Source organism: Talpa occidentalis, unplaced genomic scaffold (genome assembly GCF_014898055.3).
Source record: "Talpa occidentalis isolate TD23 unplaced genomic scaffold, MPIMG_talOcc4v2.1 talOcc4.5, whole genome shotgun sequence".
In the NCBI taxonomy this organism is placed as follows: Eukaryota; Metazoa; Chordata; class Mammalia; order Eulipotyphla; family Talpidae; genus Talpa; species Talpa occidentalis.
In genome coordinates this window covers 126,560,009-126,584,768 of record NW_023604861.1, presented here as the reverse complement: position 1 = coordinate 126,584,768, position 24,760 = coordinate 126,560,009, and the positions used below count along the sequence as shown (strand labels likewise).

At 54.7% G+C, this 24,760-nt stretch overlaps 1 protein-coding gene across 1 annotated transcript in view; it reads right to left on the bottom strand.

The window, feature by feature from the left end:
* Positions 1–20,416, bottom strand: part of DNMT3A (DNA methyltransferase 3 alpha) — a 97,776-nt gene extending 77,360 nt beyond the window's left edge. Inside the window, exon 1 of the mRNA XM_037528405.2 lies at positions 20,364–20,416. The gene's annotated coding sequence lies outside the window, so the exon portion shown is untranslated. The remainder of the gene's footprint in view (positions 1–20,363) is intronic.
* Positions 20,417–24,760: the final 4,344 nt, after the last annotated feature.

The window sequence follows — 24,760 nt, the reverse complement described above, 5'->3', positions numbered from 1 at the left end:
ATTCTCTCACCCTCCCGCGCTTCTGACTGTACCCAGTGCTTGTATAAACAAACAAACAAATAAATAAAACATGCCTCTATAAAAAAAAAAAAAGTGTTAAAAAAAAAAATTTTTTAAGGAATCCCTCACAAAAATGTCTCGGTATCACAACTGGCAACAGTTACCATCATCAGGATTTCCTTTTGAAATTATCATGGGGTGTGTGAACATACACAGCAAATCCACTACCTGCTAAATGCAACTTAGGAGAAAGGCCTTTAAAGAAGATATAACGGCACTAGACTAGGCTGCTCAAGAAAATGCAGGGGTCTGGAAAGCATACTTACGAAGCCTGATTTATAACAGGGTCCTTAAAACCTTCACTCCTATGTTATTGCAGCATTTTTTACAATAGCTAAGATATGGAAACAACCTAAATGGCCCAAAGAGATGCATCAAGAAGGCGTGGTACATATACATATACACAGTGGAATACTACTCAGTGATCAAAAAGGATGCTGTCTGCAGCAACATGTATGGAGCTGAGAGGGATTACTCTAAGCAAAGTAAGTCAGAAGGAAAAAGATAAATATTGGATGGTTTCACTTATAGGGGAAATACAGGAAAACCAAACATAGGGTCAGGAAAAAAGACAAAACTTGCAAACTGACCACAGATTTGAGGCATACAGCAGAGCAAGGGGAGGGAGAGGGATCAAAACAGAGGAGGGAAGAGCACCAGGGACTATGGTGATGGATCACGGGTACTATGTGGTAGGCTACACCTGAGGAGAAAATCAAGTATTGTAGAAAAACAAACAATGATAGAAGAAAATAAATTAATTAAAAAAATGGAAAAATATATATGTATAACAGGGTCCTTCAAAGGCACCTGGCCTGATCGCACCAGGCACCTCCAGTGAAGTGATGATGTTTGAAAATAAAGAGGACTGGGTGAAAGAAGTAAACTCCCCAGATTCACCTCACTCTGCAATCCGAATGTTTATTCTCTGGAAAGCACAAAGCCGGGGTCTTTGGGCAGAGTTGACTGGAACAGTCAAGAGAGCGAGGGCCAGAGCCAGGGCTGTATACCAAAACCAAAGAGATCATTTACATGCTAATGGTAAGTCCTCCCTGGCCATCCCTCCCCTGTGCTTCTAGAACACTGGCAGCCAGATCCTGGTTTTCTCTGGGGAACCTAATCAGTCCAAGGAGAAAAACCTGAGGATACAGATGCTGGTACCAGAACCCATAGGGTGTTAGAATGGCTCATCAGGTGAACCAGTGTCGGTCCCAGTCAACAAGCCCACCATTGTCCTCAGAGTTTTCAGTTTTCTGGCTCATGTTCCTAACCCTGAAAGGACAAACAAAGACCACAGACACCCAAGAGAAGTGTCTCACTTGGAAGAGAGAGACAAATAAATCATTTAAGCCCAACAAAACACAACCTGGAGGAAACAGACTTAATGTACAGAGATGTTACCAATTTCATGAAACAAGAAAGTGATGCTATTAAGTTTCAGGAATCAGAATGCCTTCAGACTGCTCAATGTAAATGATGAAAGCAAGCAAAGGAGCAACAGCCTTGAAATTCTTAAAAAGAATTCTCCCATTAGAACCTTTTCCCCAATCCAGTCATCCCGGAAGTGTGACAGCAGAACAGACATTTCAGACAGCAGGGGTCTCACACTCTTTTCTCGGGACACACAGGAGGATGTCCTCTAAGACACAGGAGACAAGGGAAAGGAATCTCTGGGATTAGGTGAAAAGAGGACGGGCTTCTCGAAGCCACCATGGCAATCTGGGTGGTGTGACTTGAGACGCTGGAATGTTGAATGCTGCCATCACCAAGCCCTCTGCCGCTGCACTGTTTTTTACCTGACAAAACAGCAGGTCTGGTTAGATGTTCTTACTCTGCTATTTGATCACAGAAAGGGAATGCATTTGGATGTCGATGGATATTTTTCCAGGACAACATGCTCCAAATGGAGTACACCAAGCAAAATGAAGTCACGAGATGCAGAAAACAGGAACTCCAGCCACAAGGACGGCAAAGGGAAGGCTAAGAAGGACCACAAAAGGAAGTCACAGAACAGCGAGCACGTGCCACACACCTAGAAAGCAAAGGAGTGGATAACTCAAAAAATGGAAATGAAACCTGTAATACTTGATGTGACCAACCTTGTGGAAAGTTGTTGAGACAGCTATTAGAAGGTATGGCAGGAATTAGCAGAAGGTATAAAGAAGCCAGACAAAAAAGCAAGGTAACCACTAACTTCAGGAAAAACAAAAAGAAATTCTTACTATAAGTGCACTATAAAGCTCAGCTTGTGAATAATTCCACAATACAAATTTCTTATCTTGAAGTTTTAGAAGTCAGAAGTCCAAAATGGTTAAAATCAACATGTTGGCAGGGCTGCATTCTTTTCTGGAGGTACTAGGGAGAATCCATTTTCTTGACTTTTTCAGCTTCTAGAAGCTGCTCATGTGTCTTGATTCCTGGCCCCCTTCCATTCTCAAAGACAGCAATGTCAGTCTTCCTCGGCTTATTACTCTGACTGCTTCCATCACATCTCTGACTCTCCTGCCTCTGTCATTCGATTCTAAGGACCTTGGTGATTACCCTGGGCCCACCCAGATAATCCAGGATCATCTCCCCAGCTCAATGTCCTTAACTGAATCAAATATGTGTAGTTCCTTTTGCCACCTAAGGTCATATAGTCACAGGTGGGGGATTACGATATGGCCATCTTTGGAAGGCCATTAGCCTGCCTACTATGTGCATATGCACATGCCATTTCTGAAGGAACACTGGAAGGGTACTGACAATTGCATGCCTACCACAGGAACTACTTAGGAGTATTGCTGGAGAGCAGAGAGGGTGCCATGTGAGAGAGCAAAATTCTTATCTACTAAATAGTAAATCAATGGAAAATGTCTAAAATGGTAGAGTCAAAAATATACACATTACTCAGAAACATGAGACATAAAATTGCTAGAAGAAACAGCCAAAAGTGGTTTACCTCTGAGAAAAGGAAGAGGGTGGGAGTGGGCAAGAAATAACTGCACTGGTGAAGAGATGTTAGTGCTACTTGACTTCTTCAATTATATGTGTGCGCCGCTGTGGGGGAAAAGAACTAAAAGTCGAAAGCAGAGAGAGGGGATGGGAATGAAGCCTACATCCCAGCCCCCACCTCGGGCTGGGCTGGACCTCCGTCTTCTCCTCTGTCAGTGAGAGAGCAGCGAAGTCCCTTCCACCTCTGTTGCTCTATGAAACCATCACATCCCACAGAATAACCATTATCAGCAACTCACACCCACACAGAGTTCCATCACCAGCCATAAAAGTGGTACCGCCCTCCCCACCGCCCCATCCCACCCCTCACAAAACGTTCAATTCTCCAGACACATCATTTCCACCAGGTCCAGCCCCTGCACTGCAGGGCGAAGCTCCTCTGTGCTCCTCCCAAACTGCACCAGTGCGTGGCACTGCTGCAGACGTCCCGAACCACAGGCCTGCTCATGGCCCATCTGAACCATCTCCCGGAGCCGCCACCCCACCTTCCTCACCAACCCGACCCCATCAGCACCCTGAGGTGACCAGTCCAGGCTCACCTCCACACTCACTCTAACCAGCACCACCGAGACAGTCACCCTTCAATCTCACCACACCATGGGCGTGCATCGAATGATCCTCTTCCATCAACAAAACCAAAATTGCCCACATACCTAAATCCTTGTTCCATCAAAAACAATCCCAATGTTATCACCGCAAGAGACCCTTCTGCTCCACCTCAAGTCCTCTGTCAGCATTGCGAAAAGATATTTGAGCATCTTTCTCCTTCCTCTCTCTGAAGTCTACTTTGCTCCTAGCGGACTTGGCCCGTCTTGGTCTCTTCACCTTCCCTCCTCACCAGCGAGGCTTGCACTGACCTCACCAGTGCTTGCACTGACCCCACTCCTCATTCCAGTTACAGAGGGGCATGTGACCAGGCAGGGCCAATCAGAGGCCTCTTGGGAACTTTTCTACAGTGTGATGGAAAGATGCTAATGTGGTAGGATGTGAGTCAGGAGCTGGGGCTGCTGTGGGGACAGCTTGCCTGAGAACAAAGGGATGAAGACAGAGGCCTGGCACACTCAACACTCTGTCCGGGCCCCTGGGTCCAGCTGGACCTCGAGGCAGGGGAGCTCCTGGCCTCCCAGTATGTGGGCCTGAGCCTCGGTGTGTCTGGGGCTTGTGGCCAGCACTTGACGCACATGCTAATCTCAATCTTCTCCAGTCCTCCCTGGGAGACTGTTTGGGTTCAAATCCTATACTTAACCAGCTGTGTGACCTGAGGGAAAATTACCTCAGCTTTCTCAGTTGTAAAATGGGGAAAATGGGCTGATGTGAGAATTGAAATGAAATGTATTTTGTTTACAAGTGTGCCTGGCACAGAGGAAAAACTCTAAATTCTAAGCACTATTAGTCCCTGACTAATCCAGCCCACGGCTTCTCTCGTTTCTTGAAATCCTTGGCTGCCCGTAAGTGTACATTGTTCGAAGAGCAGCCTGTCCCCATTAAGCTCCTACGATGTGCCAGCGCCTCTGAAGAAAGCTTTGCCATTTCAGCATCTTCGTGCACACGCCGCCGCAACCCTTTGAAGCAGATACTATTTTTATCCCCATTTTCCGGATGAGAAAAATGAGGCAAAGAGGTAAATAAAATTGCCCAAGGTAGTACAATTAGAAAATGGCGGTGCCAGACACAAACCCGGGTCTGTCTACCCTGAAGCCCACGGCCTTCCACGCGACTGTGACCCCTCACAACTAGCATGTAACCGTTGCAGACATATTAACTCTGGACATGGATTGGTCAAAAACATGTTCCAATAGTCTCTCTTTCCTTGTTAGGCCTGACTGCAGTGGGGCTGAGGCCTGGGGGCGGAGGGCAAGGCAACCCTCTAATCACAGGGCCTCACCCAGGGCTGCGTTCATCTGCTCACTTATTCATTCAACCATGTCCTGAGCACCCACCGTGTGCCAGCTCCCATGTCATCATCACAACAATCCTACGACATACATGAAGTAGGCTCTATGGAAGGAGAAACTGAGGCTGAGAGGTTTGTTACCTCTCCAAGGTAGCACAGTTAGAAAGTCCCAGGGCAGGTCCATCAAAGGTGCACCAATGCTGACTTCATAAAGGAGCCGAGTTCCAGGTGTGGGGAGTCAGAAGTCCCGTCAGGGCACTGGGTGGGCCGTGCCCAGGGGTTAGGAGCACAGGGTGGCCAAGTGGAAAGTCACCGTGAGGATCAGCCATGTGGTCCCTGGTGTGGCCGGCTGTCTGGGGCAGCCATGAGTGGGGTGTTTCTGTTCTCCCCAGCAGTGGCCAGTGGAGACCATTCTTCTCCAGCACTGCTTCACTTTCTCCCCCCTTGGTCCTTGCTTCTTGCCCCCCCCACCCCACATCCCACCCCCCCAGAGGCAGTGAAGGTCTTAATCCCCAAGGGGACACCATGATGGTTCCATGGAGGATAAGTCATCACCTGGCTTATCACCTTTATGATAAGCCATCACCTTTATGCCACTGAACCAACAAGCCAAAAAAAGGAGCTCCTCCACCACCTGGAGGCACTGATCCTAGCTACCAAGGGGAAGTTGGGGTGCTGGTACACCAGAGAGGCAACTCGGGCCCGAAGGGTTCTCAGGTAGCTCTGCTTTAACGGGAAATTACAGCAAGCAAACAAAACCAACAGAAGGCAGGACAACTGAGTTTTCAGCTCCTTGAGAATCAAGGTTTCGATCCCTCCACCAGGTAAAAGCAACCTGACCTGCTGAGGTTCCAGCTGAGTGCAGAGGAGACGCAGGATGGGCTGAGGGAAGGAAACCAGGTATCAAATGCGCCTTGCAAACAAATATAGAAATGAGAACAGCAAGAGTTTGGCATATTTTCTATTTATTTGGTAGAGATGTGCATTTGTATATGGTCGTCACCATGTTTTCCTTTTTCTTCCTACTATTTTACATGTAAGTTTTCCCAGGCCAACCTTAAAATTTATTCTGGAGGTGACAACTTTCAGTGGGGCTGAGTTTGAGGAGTTACTCATGTAGAGAGCAGTTGAGACAGTGATTGCTGGCATGCCTCACTGGGGGAAGAGGTGAAAACTTCAAGAAGGAGCATCGCTGTGTCTTAAGAGGAGGACGTAGAACTATTTTGTAGTTGAGAGGAGCTCAAATGTGGGTAAAAGGGTGCAAACGGAAGGTAGCCAAGAGAGGAGACTACACCAATTAATTCACTCACCCTCCATCATCTGCTCTATGAAAATGGAGCTGGGCCCTTTATTATTTTCCTTTGTCAGCTGGCAAGACATTAAACTGTGTCAGCAGAGGGCACCTAGGAGACAATGAAGTTGTTTTCCTAGATCCCCCTGTCCTCATGGGGAATTCCTACATTGTGTACAACCTTTCCAGGGTCAGATCTGCTGCCCCGTGGCCTCCTAGTGCCCAGTCCCATTCTAGCAGTATCTGACAGTTGGCAGGGACCAGCACCCCCTTTGGGCAGTTCAGTAACAGTGTGCCTCCAGCAGATACTTCCACAAGATCAGCTCTCCTTGGGACCCAAAAGGATTGCTTTCTAGTGAGTTCCAAAGAGCAGGTTTCCAGCCAGTTCTGCCAACATGGCATGACAGTGGCTACTCTGCCATCCAGGGAGCCATGGCCTTGCCCTCTTGGTCACAGTGAGAATCTCAGTCCTGAAGGGCCTCTTCCTTGGGTACTAGGAGTAGTGGCTATTCTCACATCTGCTATTTCTTATTCTGTGGAGTTCTTACTAGTCAATCCTTCATCACCCCAAGCCCCTCTTATGGTTAATAACTCCTTACATGAAATGTCTCCTGGGCAGGTCAGTAGGTGGTGTCTGTCTCCTGAGTGGACCTGACTGACACAGACACCCAGGGATTCAAAAGGCCCTTCTTCATCCTCATGGTCCTTGAACCCGAGTCAGCATCCTTTCCAACTAACTACTCTGTTCTGCCTCTGGGCTGGCTGGTCTCTTGTTCTCCCTACACCCCGTAGATACCTCTCACGGGTCACACTCACTCTGCCTTCTGCTGTATTCTAAATTCTCCTCCTCTGACATACCGGGCTTAAATGAGTGCAGATCTCCTGCTGCAAGGAGGTCCTTATTCATTTTTATTTACCTCTGTTCATTTTCTGGACACTCCCCACTGGATGACTCGCAGTCACCTAAAATCCCACATCTGTAGACCCGGTGCCCTGTCTTCTAGCTGCTCTCTACCCCAGAGAGCAAAACCCCGGCGAGAACTCAGGTCCCACCTTCCCTACCTGCCAGGCCCTGACCCTGACCCATACCCTCCGGGCCCTCTGGGCCACAGGCCTACACCCCAGCAGTTACTCTGTAAGGGGTCTTCCTGTTCAGATGTCTCTACCTCCTGTGCCAGCCTCTCAGCCGAGATCTTCCACGCATGACTTCCCCAACCAAAAACCTGTGATGAAAATGTTCTCAAAATATGTGCGGTGATAGCTGCACAAGTCTGTATTCATACTAAAAACCATCAAATTGTACACTTTAAATGGGTGAATTGCATGATATGTGAATTATATCTCAGTAAAGCTGTTATTTACAAAAACCTATGATGCCAATGATTTTCACACATAATAAAATCTAAACTCTGGTCTGGTCTTACATCAATGCTCGCTATAGTATGGCCTCAGCCTGTGGCTCCCACCTTGACCCCTGCCTCTCCCAGCTGACCCCATCGTTCTAGGGTCAGTTACAGCCCTGGTTCCCACACTGTGTTTACGCTTACACCATTCTCTCTTCCAGTAGAGAGCTCCCTCCCCAAGGGTCCGCCTAGCACACCCAACCCCTTCTTAACACCTGCCCAGGGGTCTCTAATCCCATCCTCTTCCATTCAGTTTTTTGTCTGTACACAGATGTGTCTGTTTCCCCACATAGATGATGTCAGAGTTTGTGTCTTGCACCTTGCTGCCCCCACCCACGCCATCAGCCCACAGTTGGGTGCCTCAACCCTCCCAGCCCTCTGATCCTCCCTGTTCTGGGTGACCCTTGAGGCAGAGAGGACTGTGTGAAATCACTCCCAGGCAGCTGCAACATCCCCAGCACAGTGCTGCGGTGCCTAGAGTGACCCCCCACAACCCCCATTCTAGAGGTCGCTTGGCAGAGCTCCCCAGGGCACTGTGCCAATGGAAAGGCCCTTTGTGGGAGCTCCCAGGCTCCTGCCCCCTTTTTCCCAGGCCAGAGTGTACACCTGCTATGGGGTTGGCAGGCCCCACCAGCCCCCAGATGCACAAGACAAAGGGGGTAGCAAAGGTCCCAGGTCAGGGTGCCAGCGAAGCACAGGAAACAATGGGAGGGTCTGGGCTCTCCTGCTCCAGGTCCTTGCAGGCTGAGTTCCAGGGGTCTGTGCCCACTCTCTTTCCGGTCCAGCCATGCACATGCGCCCCCACTGCACTTGCCAACCTTCCCCACCCGACCACCCACCTGAGCCCTCCCAGCCCAAATCATGAGGACCCCCAAAGGGTCTTCAGGACCTGGGAGCTACTGTGGGAGCCACACATCCCCTCTCACCAAAGCAAGCCAGAGCCCGCTGCAATTGGAACTCTCCACTGGCTCTGGTTTGCTTTCTCCTCACCCTCCAGCTCAACCCAAACCAAACCGTGTGTAGAGGGGCCGAGGAGAGGAAGTGCCCTAAGATCTGGGCACAATATCCCAGAATCACTAGCCCTTGGCAGCAGCCCTGGCACAGTTGAGCCATCCCTTCAGCCCTATGTCTAAGTGGCTCAGCAGGACCCCACCTCAAACCAGGACATGGGCCTCCCTTGCCCAATCTACACAAGGGGCGAGTCAGAGTCCCCACCTCACAGCTCTAGTCTAAGAGGAAAGAATGCAAGTTGAGAGCTTAGCACCATGCCAAGCATGATGGTAGACACTCCATACAGGTTTTTAAATTTAATTTTTTAATTTAATTTTTTTAATTATGTAATTAATTAGGGTGAAAGGCCAATAAAGTATTCATAGGAAACTTAGATTCTGGCTTAAGACCAAACCCAGGAGAGACGCTCCCTGATCCTTGGAAGGGCTGTTGTGGCCTGATCCAGAGTCCCTGCCCAGCTAATGTTCCTGAGTCTTCCCCCAATCCCCAGCCCTGGCCCCTTACCATGAAAATGGGTAACCTCTTTGCCAGAGCCCTTCAACCAGCCTCTGAGGCTTATGGGTCTCTCAAAGACACACACAGACGACACACAGATGTAAGCAGCACGTATACTGACATAGATGCACACACTCCAGACATGTATGTGCACAAAGTCCCACTGACACAACTACACACAGATGCACTTATACAGACACACAAACGTACATGGACACACAAACCGACACACAGCCACACACACAGTTGCACACAGACACACACCAGCACTTAAACACACATACAGATGCACATACAGAGACACACACAGAGGTGCATGTACGCACACATACACAGTGACACTGGTGCACACACTTATACACACTCCTCTCCCCCTCTAGGCTCCCAGAACCTTGAGCAGGAGGATGCGGGCGAGGCCTCCCCCACACATGCCTAGCACATTTCACCTACAGCATGGGCCAAAGAGGCATTTGGAAACCAGCTTGGGAACCTCACAACCATTCATAACATTGTTCTGAGAGAAAATACAAAACAGTGCCCTATAAACAAACATTTGCAATAGAATCCCTCCAAAACCCAGGAATTGCCTGTGCTAGAAAACAAAGCGAACAGGAAAAGAAAACCACATAAACTTAGTTTGCCTCTGCAAAATTAATACCAATTACAAAAACATTTATGTGAACTGCTTACCATTTACACCTAATTAGCATGCGGCACAATTACGCATATCATTAAGGATATGCCAGATTAATTACGATGTACGTCTCATCTGATCAGCCACCCACCCTCCGTCCACCTCAGCCCAGCCCCCAGAGCCCTCGCTGCCCCTGTGACCTGGGTACCAGGTCACACCAGAGAAACGCTGACTTGTACCCTCAGACTGACTGTGGGCCCCACCCCGCCTCGCCCGACCCCGGAGAGGCGGCCCCGACCAGGCCTCCCGCCGACGCCAGCCGCGAGAAGCCTTCCAGCGGGCGCCTCTGCCCGTCACAGCGTCCCACACAGCCCAGTGGCTGTCTCGGGTGCCCGCTCGCAGAGAAAGGCGGGGTCCCCGGCCAGACCAAAGTCCCCGCCAACCCAAAGGTCCCCCGAGGGGCCGCTCCGGCCCCGCCGCCCTCTGCCCGCCTCACGGCCGGGGCAGCCCTGTCCACACGCCGCTCCTGCCCATGAGAAGAGAATGCCCACCGCACGCGGGCGCTCCTCAAACATGCCGGGGTGACCCAGGTACGGGCCACAAGAGTCAACGAAACACGGTAACTGAGCCTCCCCGGGGACAGGAACCCAGAACTGACCGGGACGCGCCGGACGCGCCTTCGGGGCCAGCAGGGCGGGGGGGGGGGGGGGGGGGCGCATGCGCAGTGCCCCCGCCGCGCCGGGCCACGCGGGCTGCTCTTCACCCGCCGATACCTGTGACGTCGACAGCATGAGGCTTCGCCTCAAAGGCGAGGGACACAAAAGATCCAAGCTTAGGGCAAGAAACAGTGTTTGAAGCAAAAACACAGGCCCGCGCGTCACCTCCGCGCTGCAGACGGCTGCACGGAGGCGGAGAGGCGCAGGGAGCTGTGGGCCCGAGGATGCAGTTCCGGGGTCGAGGGTCAGGGGTCGGGGGTTGAAGGGGGATGCGGAGGTGCGAGCCGGTGGTCCAGCACCATCTCGGGCTCAGGACCCGGCCACGCTGTCTCCTGCCTCTGCTGGGCTCCATGACGTTGATCTGGCTCACGCCACTTTCTAGAAATTCTTTGGAAACAGCCCATCACGTGACACACAGAGGCCTTCGTGGAGAAACAGGTTCGTTTTCTGCTTGCTTACCAAGCTGCTGGCCCTGGCCAGGCTTACCCTGTCTGTCTTGCAGAACCTGCCTCTGAATGGAGGGTGGTCACATCCCTGCCTGAGACCCCGGGTCAATGAATTGGGAGTAGAGAAACATGTCAAAACCGTGGGGTTCATCTTTCAGGGAACTCCTCAAATGCAGAAGCCCAGGCTCAGGCCCTGATGTCTGCTGATGAGCACCTGGTCAAGTCGTTTCCTTCAGTCCTCTGCATTATTCCATTCCTACCAGTTATGGAATAAAATGCTCCTGCCTTTCTAATCCATCACATTGGGCTCTGGGCTGCCCTGGGCCCTCCCACCCCCAGGCCTTGTGACACAGGCTCTCTTACCTGGGCAAAACCTAACTGCCCTCACTCAACTGCCAACTCCATTTCTGCCTCCAGGAAGCCCTCCTGGATCTCTCCCAGATTCCCTCCAATAGGTGTCCTCCCAGTGGATGGCATATGCACCCAGGCTGAGGCAGAAACCAAGTCACTGTTGACTCCTCTCATCCATCACCTGTTTGTTTCCTAAGGGCCTCCCAAAGCAACCCACCTCCATGCCCACACTACTGCTTCCCTGGATTTAATGCATCAGCCTACTGCCATCCTCACCTGTCCAATTTCTTCTCCTTGATGCCCAGAATGATTCTCAGATATACATGGGCCTATCACTCCTGGCCTAATACTCAGCAATGGATGACATCCCAGCCCTCCACAGTCCAGCCTGTTCAGCCCTCCAGACTCACATCCCTTCACTCAGCCATACGAGGCCCTTGACAACCTGGCTAACTGTTCTCTGCCCTTCCAGATGCAGCTCAAATGTCACCTCCTTTAAAAGCCTTTCCTGATCGTTTACCCCCCACCCCCACCATGAGACCTCCCTTCTCAGGAGCCCCATAATGCTCCAGATACACACTGCCAGAGCTCTCTCCAGCCCACCATTCTGTAATGGCTGCCTCCTCTGCTACAGACACTGCGCAAACCAGCATGGTCTCTTTCATCTTGGCAGCCAGTGTGTGACACATAGTAGGTTTTTAATAAAAGAATGAATATATGAACATTATTTGTGAGCCAAAGTTAGAGACTTCTGAAGGGAAAACTTGAGAGCTGCCAGGTCCACCAACTTGGGGGCCTGCATCTCACCTCACCCTGCCCAGTTCTCTGAGTCCAGGCGGCACAGAGGGTGTTGACAGAAGGAAAGGCAGAAAACCAGAGGCTACTGCCTGGGCCCCATTGGGCTTCCCAGCTGAGCTTTCAGTACCAGGCAGACCCTAGGGCCACCACTTGGGCTGAGAGGCACGGGCCTGTGAGAGATTGGCAACAAGTACCACGTTGTTGCTGGTAATAAACCATTAGGAGCATTGCTGCATGCCAGCTGCCAGGCCTGGCTGTGGTCTGGACCCTCCCATGCCTCCAGGCCAGGGGTAGAGCTAGCCCTGCCAGCAGGCCCAGAACCCAGCAAGAGGCCACTGCCCGCTTGATGTCCAAGGAGACTAGAGGGCAGCGAGGGAGAGGGCCCAGGCTGGGGTTCTGCTGGCTCCCCAGTGGGCACAGACTCTAAAGCGACTGGTGGAAGTACTTCAAGACTAAAGGCCTGGAGATCAGCGAGCCAGGGCTGGAGGGTGGTGGGAGACCAACCAACCAAAACCTGGCTTTGCAGAGGAGGAAGCCAAGGCCCAGAGAGGCTCGCTGCCTATTGGCTCCTGAACAGCAGCCGTGGAGCAGAGTGGGGAAGCGCCATCTTTCTGTGTGTCACTCTCCCATTCTGCACCCCGCCCGGTCCAGGGTCCACTGGGGACTTGGGGGTCGTTGGCAACCTGACTCCCCTTCCCTTTATCCCATGGGGTGATGGGAGCAATGGGCAACATTTAGGGTCTTACAGGCTTTCTCTGGGGTGGGGAAGAGCCAAAGAAGTGCACATACATACCCTTTCTCCCTTTCCCATGCCTGGGAGGACAAGGCGGGCAGCCTCAGAGGGCAAAGCTCTAGAGGGGCAGCTAAGATCAAGGGAGACAGTTGGGGAGTGTGGGTACTATTGCCAAGCAACAGGCAGAGTATTTGTATCTGGCCCTCCTCCCCTCTGTACCCAGTCACCTGGGTCACTGCCACCTGCTCAGGGGCCTGCAGATCACAGAGTGGGGCCCAGCTAGAGCCCACATGCCAGAGAAGCCCCCTTCCCCCACCCCAGGCCCTGTCTCCTGAAGCCCCATCTGCCCATCTCTGCATGAGGCTGCCCTATGCCCACGCTATGCCAGGACTGGATCACTGCTCATCACCCCGCCAGGGTCTTAGTTCTGCCTCCAGTTCCAGGGGAACCATCTGGGTCACAAGGGCCCAATCAGAGGAATGCCTGATGGAAAGGTTGTCAGTGATGAGATCCCACCCTGAGGCAGAACTGAAGGTTTCCAGTCTCCTTCCTATAAAGCTATCTGGGCCCACAGCCCCTAGACAATGCCAGGTGCTGTCCTCCTGAGGCCTGCTTTCCACTCTCACTCACCCCCTCCCCGACTAGCCCAGGCCTTTGCTAGGAAGCCTCCGCGTCTGCAGAATTTCACCCCACAACGTTTTCAGAAAAGACAAGTGCTGCGTCACCTCACCCTGTACCATCAGTCCCAAGCCAGCTTCTTATCCATTATAAAAAATAGTCCATCCTCCAGCCCTAGAGTGACTCAATTTTTTTCCATGTTTTTATCCAGAAGCTTTAAAAAGGTGTGGTTTTATTTTTGTTGTCATGAAGAAAATAACACATGTGGTTTTACATTTTTTCAAAGAATACAAAAATATATAAAGTATACAAAGTAAAAAGACAAAATCTTTGTTGACCTGTTTGCTGTATATCCTCCCAAAGGAGTGTGCGCGTGAAGTCTACAAATGTGTATGTTTGTATATATTTTCAAGGAATTACAGGAAGATGAGATTACATTGCACCCTGCTTATTTTGGCAACCCACCACCACATCCTGGCCCTCCAGCACATCAGAACCTCATTTCAAAGGCTTTGGGAGAATCTAAATAGATTCCCCTTTATCCGTGAATTTATTTCTCTTTTCAGAATCTATAAAATGAATCACATAGGACCACGGAACCTTTTCTCCAAGAAGCGCCTTCCCAACAGGGTCTGCTGCTGGAGTGCTGGGGATCCTACCTGCCTGGCATGCGTCCAGGCGCCCCTGCCTGTCTCTTTCAGGTCCTCTAGGGAACCTCGGAGGGGAGGCATGTTCCCAGGGCCTCCACTCTCCCAACCCAGCGTTCCCAGACATCTACCGTGTCTGTGTCCCGTATGTGCGGGACACAGACGACCCGCAGCTTAGTAAACCAGAGAGGGTACCGCTCACAGCTTGCCCTGTAGGCATCTTTTAACCTTTCAAGCAGGGACCACTGGAGCTCCATGGTCTAGCTGATGGAAGAGGTCTGCAACATCTGCACCCACCCCCAGAGTCACCACCCTATTGGCCGAGAGCACGAGGCCAGGAGTCGGGACACCCCAGGCTGTGAGAGGTGGCCCTCCATCCCCTCTGTTCACCCAGAAGGGGCGGGGAATAACTGGCTCAGAATTAAAAATGACCTTGACATTTGAAACAGAAACAGAGAGGGAAGATCAATAGGGATGACAGCGAGCAGGGCCAGGACCGCAGGGAAGGGAAAATGGGAACCTGGTTCTAGAGGTAAATAAGGCTGACAAGCCTCAGCAGTCAGAGGGAACCGCGGTAGATTCAGAGTGAGTGGTGCCGAGCTATGGTTGAAAAAAAGTCCACCCCCAACTGGGATTTGTTTGGAAAAGTCCCCGGTACCTACTGGGCACCTCAGCCCTGTTGCTATCCTCCAGGCGCAGGAAATCAGCAAGAGATGGGGCCTGGCAAACCCTGCCCGCAGGCCACACCTCGGTGCACAGCCCCCAGTCCAAGCTGCTCCCTCCTTTTGGGGGGCTCAGTCCTGATGCATGTGAGACAGGAAGGGAGGGAGGAAAGCAGGGTGGAGTCAAGTTCCACCTCACTTTCCTCTCCTAGGAATTTTCTGGATGCTGGGGCACCTCAGCCCAGGGGTGGGGTGCAAAGGGGTGTCATAGATCTCTGAGAGGCGGGGCAGAGACCCTTCTCAGCCCCCACCCACACTGTGATTGCCATCACTGGCCTGCAGAATTTAGCCTGGTGCTCCCCTTAATAGCCACAACCCCCGGGGTTGGTGTAATTTAAACCCTGCTCTGTTTCTCTCCAAGTCTAAGCTCTTAAGCTCTAGTCTACAGAATATAAAGGAGTCATCAAGCTCCTATACCAAATGAGCTCAGTGGGCCCTTTCGTCTCCTTTCACCCCTCTTTCTTCCCTTCCTCCCCCCTCCTTCTTCTCCCCACCTCACCCCCAAAACCACCACAAGCAGGGCAATTCACAACATTTCTCCATGGAGCTGTAACAGGACCACAGAGCACAGGCCCACACCCCCACCATGCACCCCTCCCGACAGTTGACAGTCACCCCTACACTCCAGCCACCCATGATGCCCTTCCCCAAGAGCCCAGCTTCCTTCCGTCAGCCTGGAAGTCCCATTTCTGTGCTTTGAAACCGATCTCAGGAGCCACTTCTTCCAAGAAGTCTTCCCTGATCCCCTCTTGATTGTAACCTCACTTTCCTTTGGCACTTTATTTCTCGCTCTCTCTTCCTGTGATCCTGGTTCGGGGTCATTAATTAGTTGGCATAACCTAAACTCACTGTGTCCCACAAGGCCTAGTACCAGGCCTTGCCCACAGGAAGTGCTCAGCACATCTTTGGTTAATGAGAGCAGATATGATGGGAAATGCTACTGTATGAGAGACAGAATCAGAATAAAGAGCTGAAACCATAGCATGAGGGATTTAAGGTGGATTCAAAGGCAACCTGTTGACAGTGCATTTTGTTCAACTCTGGAACAGATCTATCTCTAAGTGGCACTGAGGAGCCTCCCACCTCCCTCCAAAGATTTTTCAAATCAATGAGCATTTTCTTCAGGTGTCCAAGATTTTGCAAAAGAGGCAGGAAAGTGGACAATACGTCTCAGGGCCCTCCCTTCAGTGCCAGTGCACATGAGCTGCCCAGATGATGAATCCCTGCTGGCTAACACTGAGCCCTTCCACTCTGCTGAGTGACATGAACCATCTTCCATCCTCACAACCACCTATTAGTAGAGCCCAGCCTCCTAAGGTGGGGAAACTGAGGCTCAGAGTTCAGTCAGCTGCCCCCAATGCCCCAAATGTCAGAACATAGCTCCTTCTGACCCCAGGGCCCTCATTTCAGCTGCCTGGAAACAAGCGCATGTCTAAGTTGTGTTACCCCAGTGTGCTGCACACTGTGCACATGGAAATATGCAGACACACGTGTGCCATGCCCTGTATTGCCCACACACTTAGCCAAATGGAGGCTTGGACACACACGCAAATCTCATACCGCGTGGATCTCAGATCTGGTCATTTCTTTAGACAAAAATAGTCAAAGAGAGAAATGATTGAAAACAAGCCTTCAAGATCTGAGTGGAAAGGAATTTAGCACTTTGATTTACTGTGAGAGCCCCGCTCCTGAGCAGTGAAGCGCCCAGGACCAGGAGCCCAAGATGCCCAGCCTCAGGGATGGCAGGCCTCTGACTTGCTCTGCTATCAGATACCAAAATGGAAGTGGACACAATTCCCGTCCACCGCACCTTGGCTCTAACTGAGCCTGTTCCCAAGCTGGAGCCAGAGACACACTCAGCTACCAATGGGACATGGGATGGGGGGACGGGCACAGGCATCAAGTCTGGGACCCCAGGCCACACAAGCCAAAAGCAGCAGGGAGTGCTCAGGGAGTGGGCCAGCTGACAGGCACACAACTGGCCCTCTGGCCACAGGTTTTGGACAGCATTCCAACCGTGGAAGCAACAGGGCCTGGCCCCACACCCAAACACCCCAAAGTAGTGCCAAGCCTTCTCAGCACTAAAGTTCTCTTTCAACCCTAAACCCTAAGGCAGGGCTTCTAAGGGTAACGTTCCAGGCCCAAGGATGGGGAGGAGGGTTCGATCAATATGCTTAACTCACCCATCAGAGCGCCAACAGGATTGCTTTAGTCCCCTTTCTACCTGGTTCCCCCCAGAAGATGCCTTGATGGAGTCCAGCCTTTCAGGGAGGCTGGAGCCTAAGGAACTAAAGGCAATGGCCCTCAGCCGGGGCAGAGCAGCAGCTAGCAGAGCGCAGGGCCACCAAACCTGGCCTCAGCAAGCGGACAGGAGTCTTTACAGAAGTGCAGCCAGCTTCCCTGCCTGTGAAGGTCCCACATGTCTCAGGGGAGGGGGTCCCAAGGCAGCCAAAGCCAGGTCCCTGTCCTGTGGAGATCACTCACTGACAGAAGAACCGGACACCCAGAGTGCACCCCAGAAGAGCTGGAGCAGAGGGCAGGCCAAGCTCCTGACGCAGGGCTGGTCTCACTTCTTCCCAGCAAGGTGACCCTGGGCCTGTCCCGTCTCCTTTCCAGGCTTTTCAGAGGCCCATGGGCAGGCATGTGTGTGACTATGCATAAGGGACTCAGGAGCTTAGGTGCATCAGCTTTAGAGAGGAAACCCCAGAAATGATGACACGGTCACAGATGGGCCCGCAAACCTACAGAACACCTCTGTGTGAAGGCTCAGCCAGAGACTGTTCACACCCTCTGTGGAATCAGATGCGGCAAACCTGTCTCCTGCAGAGCCCCCAGCCCTCAACTACCTCATCCCTAGGGAGGCCCTGCTCTCTGGCCTTCTCCGTGTGGTAAAAAAAAACAAAAAACACAACAAACAGACCACCCCGCCCCCATTCCTGGGTCTGAAATTCCACCACTAGATTCAGAGCCATAGAATTTCAAGTTGGAACCGACTTTCAAGCTCCAGTCCAACCCCCACCCCACAGAGGAATCCGGTCTGCAGACACCCTGACAGATGGCCACGGGCATGCTCTCCCCTGCTCCAGTGCTGAGGGCAGCCCTGGAGCTGTGGACCAGTTGTCACTCCCCTGAATCTAAAACAAACCACCTTTTCTGAGGTCAGCTCCTAGCGCTTCTCAGCCTGAGCCTGGAGCTGCTCATCTGATGAGTAGCTGAAGACAAGCACCAAGGAACTGGACAAGAGGCCAAGAGGGAGTCAGGGCCCAAAGAAGTGGGGCCCCGGAAGGGAGGCAGACAGGTGCTAGACATGTTATGCAATCTGCTGGGGTCCCTGCCTTGGTGCAGCACATGCAGGCACTTACACTGCTGCCTGCCAGACAGCCCTGCCAGGGCCTCAGTGGGACCTGGAGGCAGAGGGAGCACCCAGACCCAGAAGCTCAGCAGGAGCTCCAAGCCTCCAAACCCAGACAGCTCGGGAAACTACCAGGAGACGGTCTGTGCAGCAGAGGGGACAGCCCAAGGAGGGTCCGCCTGACAGCTGGGCTCCCCAAATCCCACAGGCGAGTCCGCACTTCTGCAAGCCTAAGGAGAAGAGCTTCCCTGGCTGCAGCTGTCACATCTGCCTGGGAGGGAGGAGGCACAGCGGAGCAGCACCTGATCCCAGGATCCCTTGGCAGCCACCAGCCTAGGAGGCCGGTTCAGGGCTGGCAGCCCACGGTGAAACATGAAGACCGAACAGTCCCCCGGAGATGCTGATGGCAGTCTCTGGGCAGGGCAGTGCGGGGCAAGCGGGGTCACGGGCGGAGGGGCTACATGCGCTGGCGCCTGTCCCAGCTGGTTTGGAAGGGGCGCAAGATGCATGGCTCTGGGGCCCCGGTGGGTCCGTCCCCCGCCTCCAGCCTGGCCTGCCGCAGGCTCGAGCTGCCCAGCTGGGTGCAGGACGCCATCTTGGGTCAAGGTGCAACCCCAGGGGGCTCCCCTCAGAGCTAGGGAAGAAAATCGCCGAGTACCTGTGAGCACCCCACTCCCTACTCAGGGCGCCAACACCTACTCAACTGGCTTTGCAGCAGAGAGCGAGATGACGAGGGTACGCGCGAGAAAAGGGAGAAGTAGCAGAGGGGGAGGAAAGGAGTGGGTGCCCCAAGAAGGGAGGCTCCAGGAAAGCTAAATGCAGTTTGGCAGCCCGGGGGCCGCAGGCCCCAGCGTTGGGGGGCTGGGGGAGGCCGGGGGCGGGCCCTGGAGCCCCGCCAGCTCCGTCCGTGCGCGCAGGGGGGGAGAGGGCAGGGCGGCCTGGGGGAGGGGAGCCGGGGTGAGGGCGGGACACGGACCGCGGCCGCCTGTGGCTCCGAAACTCCGGGTCTCCCGGGGCGCGGGGATGGGGGGCCGCGGACCCCGAGCCGCAGCCTCCGCGAGGCCTCGTCCTTCACTGTGCAGATGCGAAGCTTTCAAGGACACGTCTGCACCGGCCCGGCGGGGGTGCGTGTGCGTGAGTGTGTCCGCGTGTGCGTGTGAGTGTGCCCGGGGGTGCTGCCGCCGCCGCGGCCGCTGCGGGGGGCGACCCCGGCCGCCCACGCCCCCCAGCCGCTCCCGGCGCCGGCCCCGCGGCGCCCGCCCCCGCGCTTTCCGGCCCCCGCGGCCCGGGTCCGGGATCCTCGCCCGCCCCCGCCCCGCCCCCACACTGCGGCGCCGCCGCCCCGGCTCCCACGGCCCCGGCGCGGGCAGGGAGGGGCCGGGCACCTGGCCCCCCGCGCCGCCGGTGCCCGCGGGAGGTGCGCCCCCCGGGCGCCGCTCCCCGCCCCGCGCCCCTCCCGGGGCCGCCGGCGCCCGCGCCCCAGCCACAGGTGGCCGGAGAGGCTCGCGGCGCGGCGCTCCCCGGCCGGGCCCCCGGATCGCCCCGCGTCCCGCCCCGGGGGCCTCCCGGGTCCCCGCCCCGCCGGGCCGGAGCGGGCCCGGAGCCGGGGGGAGGGGCGGGGGGCCGGGTCGTGCCAGGCTGCCATTTTCTGCCGCCGCCGCGGAGCCTGCGCGGGGCCCGGCCCCCGCCCCCTCCCCGCTCCCTGCGGGCCGCGGCGGGGCCGGCGATTCCGGGTCGGGGTCCGCGCCCTCGGGCGCCCCGCGGCGGGCCCCGGCGGGCCCCGGGGCGGGGGCAGGGCCCGGAAGGCGGGGGCGGCCGGGCCGGGCCGGGCCCCTGCGGCAGCGCCGGGCCGGGCACCGCGGCGGAGGCCGGCGGCGGAGGGGCCCCCGCGGCATTGTATGGACTTGAACTTGAGCCCGGGGCGGGCGGGGCGCGCGGGGGCGCCGCGCCGGGAGCGCGCGGGGCGGGCGGGGGCGCCGGCGGGGCCCCGGGGACATAAACAAACCCTCCGTCCCCCGCGCCGCCCGCCGGCCCGGCCCGCCGGCCCCGCGCCGCCCCGGCCCGCGGGCGCCGGCGCCGAGTTGCAGGGTCCGGGCGCGAACCCCGAGCCCCGAGCCCCGCGCCCCGCCCGCGCCCGCGCCCCGCCGCCGCCGCCGCCGCCGGGCCGGCCTCCCGGCCGCGGGCCGCGCGCTCTTTACCGTGTGGCCGGTCGGCTCGGGCGGCCCGGTGCGCCCTGTGCCGCGGCGCCGCGTCCCGGCTCGTCCTCTGCTCGCGCCGCCGCCCGCGCGCCGCCGCCGCCGCCGCCGCTCCCTCCCTGCGCCGCTGTCGCGCTCCCTCTCTCCGCCTCCTCCGCCGGGTCCCCCCGCCCGCCCCTTCTCTCCGCCTTCCTCCTTCCCTCCCTCCGGCCGCCGGGCCCAGCCTCCGCCCGCCGCTCGCCCCCCGCGGCCGCGCTGGCCCGCGCCCCGGCGCTGCGGAGCCGGCCCGGGAGGCAGCGCCGACTGGGGGGCCCCGGGGCGCCGCGGCGGGAGCGGCCCGGGCGCGCGGCCGGTCCTAGCGCCCTCGCCCCGACGTCCCGGCCCCCGCGGCGCCCCGGGGGTCCCCGCGCGCCGCGAGCCGGAGGCCCGGACCCCGCCGCCCGACCCCGCGCGGGGCCGCGCGCCCCGCCTCGGCCCGCCGCGGCCGCCCCCCGGGGCCCCTGCCGCGCCCGCCCCCCCCCCGGCGCCCGGGTACCTGGCGCTGCCTCGGCGCGGGGTCCCCGCATCCAGCACTGGCCGCAGGGACAGCGGCCCCTCCTCTCCCGGGCCGGTGTCAAGTGCCTGCCCCCCGCAGCCCGCGGAGCCCCCGCGGCCTTCGCCCTGCAGTTCTCGCGACCTCCGCCAGAGCCCACTGCTCCTGCGTGCCTCAGCACTGGGGCCGGGGACAGCAGCGCCGCCCGCCCGCCCCCCGCCGCCCCGCCGGGTGCTGCCGCGGAGCGAGGCCGGCCCCCGCCGCGGCCAAGGTCGGGGCGCCGGCCCAGCTCGGCGGCCCCCGAGGCTCGAGCGCCGCGTGGGGTCAGCCCCCCGGAAGGGAGTGAGCTCCCGTACCTTGAGGCGTCGAGTGGAGTTGGGTGCCCTCAGTTGGGCAGCGGAGACCGCTGGATTTTATGGGGAGAGGTCGAGTTAAATGACATTGAAGATCCCTTCTTCCAGCTCCGAGAGTCTGTGCACACCTACACTCCGCTGTCATGCTTACTCACCCCTCTGCCGGGGGGGGGGGGGGGGGGGGGGTGTTCTCGCTTCCTATGGCGTTCTCAGGGCTCCCGCTTTCTGATTTGGGGCATTTCTCTTCCCCAGATGGCCACCCCCTGCAGTCATCACTCGCCTCCAATCGCCACCTTTGGAGCCTGGTGCTGAGCCTCTGAACCCCACTTCTGCCTGTGGGGAGCCTTCTCCCACTGTGCAGCCCCCCATTCTGCTCAGCGCTTCAGCTGGGTCCTGAGCTCCCTGCCCCAGGACATGGTGAGCTCTTTCCCCCCAGAACCCCCCATCCCACTTGTGGGCAGGGACTACTGAAGATGGTCAACCGCCCCTCACTGTGAAGCCAGCCCTGCACTTCCTTCTATTCCACCAACTTCACCCCCTCCAGGGTCACAGGAACAGTCACCTAGCTCTTTGGGATGCTACAATGACTTCCTTCAGGAAATTCTCTGTGCTTCCAGGTCCTTTAATCTGCCCCATCCCCAGGCCTCAAGGTCAGAGCCAACCTCCACACAATGGTCCTGACTCTTTTGGGTGTCATCCTCACTCAAGTGGTCACACCACCGATGATAGGAGAGGGATGTCATAGGCCCTGCTATCCATGGACTCTGTCTGACGGGTCCCCAAGATTCATGATAGTCCTTCCATGAGGACAGGGGCCATGTCAGTCATCTCCGCAGCCCCAGCAGTTAGCACAAGCTATGCTCTCAGCAAACCTTGGTTGAATGTGTGTAGCGCAGGCTCCTCCCTCTTTGCTTTTTACAACAAGAGAGGCATCCACAAATACTAAAGCTTGGCTAAGGGGAAACCAGTTTTAGAAAGATGGCTGACATAGCTCTCCTTTCCTCAAGGGCTTATATAACACTGCCCCAAATAACAGGGGCCATCTACTGAGTGTCTCCTGTGTGCCAGGTACCAAACTTGGCACTTTTCCCATAGTCCTTACCAACCCTCTGCGGCAGTTTGTATTATCCTCCCCCTACAGATGAAGAGATGGAGGCTTAGTCAAAGTCACACAGTTGGAAGGTGGCAGAGTCAGGATCAAAGGCAGGCTCATCTGAAATCACCATTTCAGATGAAGTTTCAGATCAAGTTCAGATGGAGTTTCATAAAACTTTATAGTTGCTTTTAGCCAGCTGTAATTCTCAGGTCCCAATGGGCACACATTAGTGTCTATTTAGCAGAACTCTTTATAATGAAATCATTGCAGCCCATGATGTGTGTGAGCTTGGGTATGCGTGGCTGGGTCCAAGGTGCCCACAGTCACCTGCTAAGGGGTTTGTGTCCAATCAGAAGCAACTTTGTGGCTGCGAGGTTGATTCTGGAGCCTGGCCCTGATGTCCTTGGCATGATGAAGACCCTCTAGGTGGTCCCACTAAGAGGCATCTCAGTGCTGGTTAACCCTACTAGGAGCCTCCTCACCACACATCACGCTGGATTCAGTCTGGATCGATCTAGCCTTTAGTTGCTGTAGCCCCTCACTTGTGTCTGAGTCACGGTGACTTCACCAAAATCCTAATTGAGCCTAGATAATCTCTGGGCAAGGGGTCGTATCAGTCAGGGTAAGCTAGGTTATCCTTTGGTATCAAACAATCCCAAGTCTCAGTGACTTAAAACCACAAAGTATGGCATGTCCTCCCAAACATTAAAGTTAAAATTACCATATGATTCAGGAATTCCACTTCTGGGTATATGTCCCCCAAAATTGAAAGCAGAGACTAGCTCATGGCAGCATTGTTCACAATAGCCAAATGGTGGAGACAACCCAGATGTTCATCAGTTAATGAATGGATAAGGAAAATGTGCTATAGAAATACAATGGAATATTATTCAATCTTTAAAGGAAAGGAAATTCTCACACATGTTAAAACATGAAGGAACCTTGAGGATATTATGCTCAGTGAAAGGAATCAGACACAAAAGGACAAATGTTTTATGATTCCACTTACTAGAGTAGTCAGATTCAGAAACCAAGTAGAATAGGGATTGCCAGGAAATGGGGGAAGGGAAATAGGTGGTTAGTGTTCAGTGGGTACAGAGTTTAATTGGGGAAGGTGTATGGTGGGATGTACTTAATGGTCTGAACTATACACTTAAAATGGTTAAAATATAAATTGTATGAATGTATGTATATGTAGCCACAATAAAAAAGAGCATAGCGCAAGGTTATGTTAAATGTATTAAATACATTATTTTAAAAAACCAGGCTTCTTTTCTTGCTTCTGTTACATGTCTGTGGCAGGTCCACTGAGGGGTAGAGCTCATTGAATATCCTGCTTGACAAGAGCCACCATCTCGAGAAAAGCCCTAGAGCAAACCACATTGACAATTGCCATTTGTCACGCATTGGCGAAACCACTCACACAGCGCCATTCAACTGCATGGACCCAGGAAGCAGACACTACCGTAGACCTCAAGTTGGGAGAGGACCAGACACATTGAGTAACCAGCACGGGACCCCTTCCATTCCCTTCCAGGACAGCTTGTTCCAGGACAGTCCATTCAGGGACTCCCCTGGAATACTCAGTTCCCACACACCTAACTCAGAAGAGAGAAGTAAAGTTGGGCTACCCTGGGCCCCAACGCCCTGCAAAACCTTACATCCTCTCCATCAGTTTGCTCCTGAAACCGTTCCACGTGGCTTTGCCACACTTTCTCCCTGACTTCCAGGGAGGGCTTCTCCCATCCTGCTAGGAGATTTCACCCCCCCCCACACCCAGTGTCTTGCTACTCAGGTCATCTTAATATCCATTTCATTCTGGGCCACTTTCCATGTCGGTTCTTCATCTAGAACACATGGTCATAATTCCACCTACCTTCCAGCTGGGGTTGTCATATTAGTCAAGATCTCAAGAACTGAGGAGTATTTGTGTATGATAAAGGACACAGCCTGCAAGATGTGTGCCTTCTGCAAGACTGAAATCAAGACACATCCGATGCCCAATTCCATTCACTGGTATTTAAAATAAATATATATCGCATTTCTTATACGCCCACAGGTAGGATGGAGCTGACCACGTATGGAAGAATTGCTTTACTGGTCTTATACTTCAAGTTAAGTTCTGAAAAGGCTCCAGCTGTGAAAGCAACACACATGGGTTCAGTCTCCATACCTGGAGGAGCTAATGTCAACTCATCATGTGATAATTTGCACAATAAATTATGAGCTTGGGTGGGGGGGGGTGCGGGGAGACTTGCGAAAAAGTTGCTAGTGACTGGATTCTAGCCTAAACTAGCTTGAACAAAAAATGGCGTCAGTAGTTTAGAGTTTAGACAATTGGGTAACCCAGGAATAGATCAATCCCAGGCTGAAATGCCCACTCCAGAGCTAGCTCTCTCTTTCCATCACTCTCCTCTGC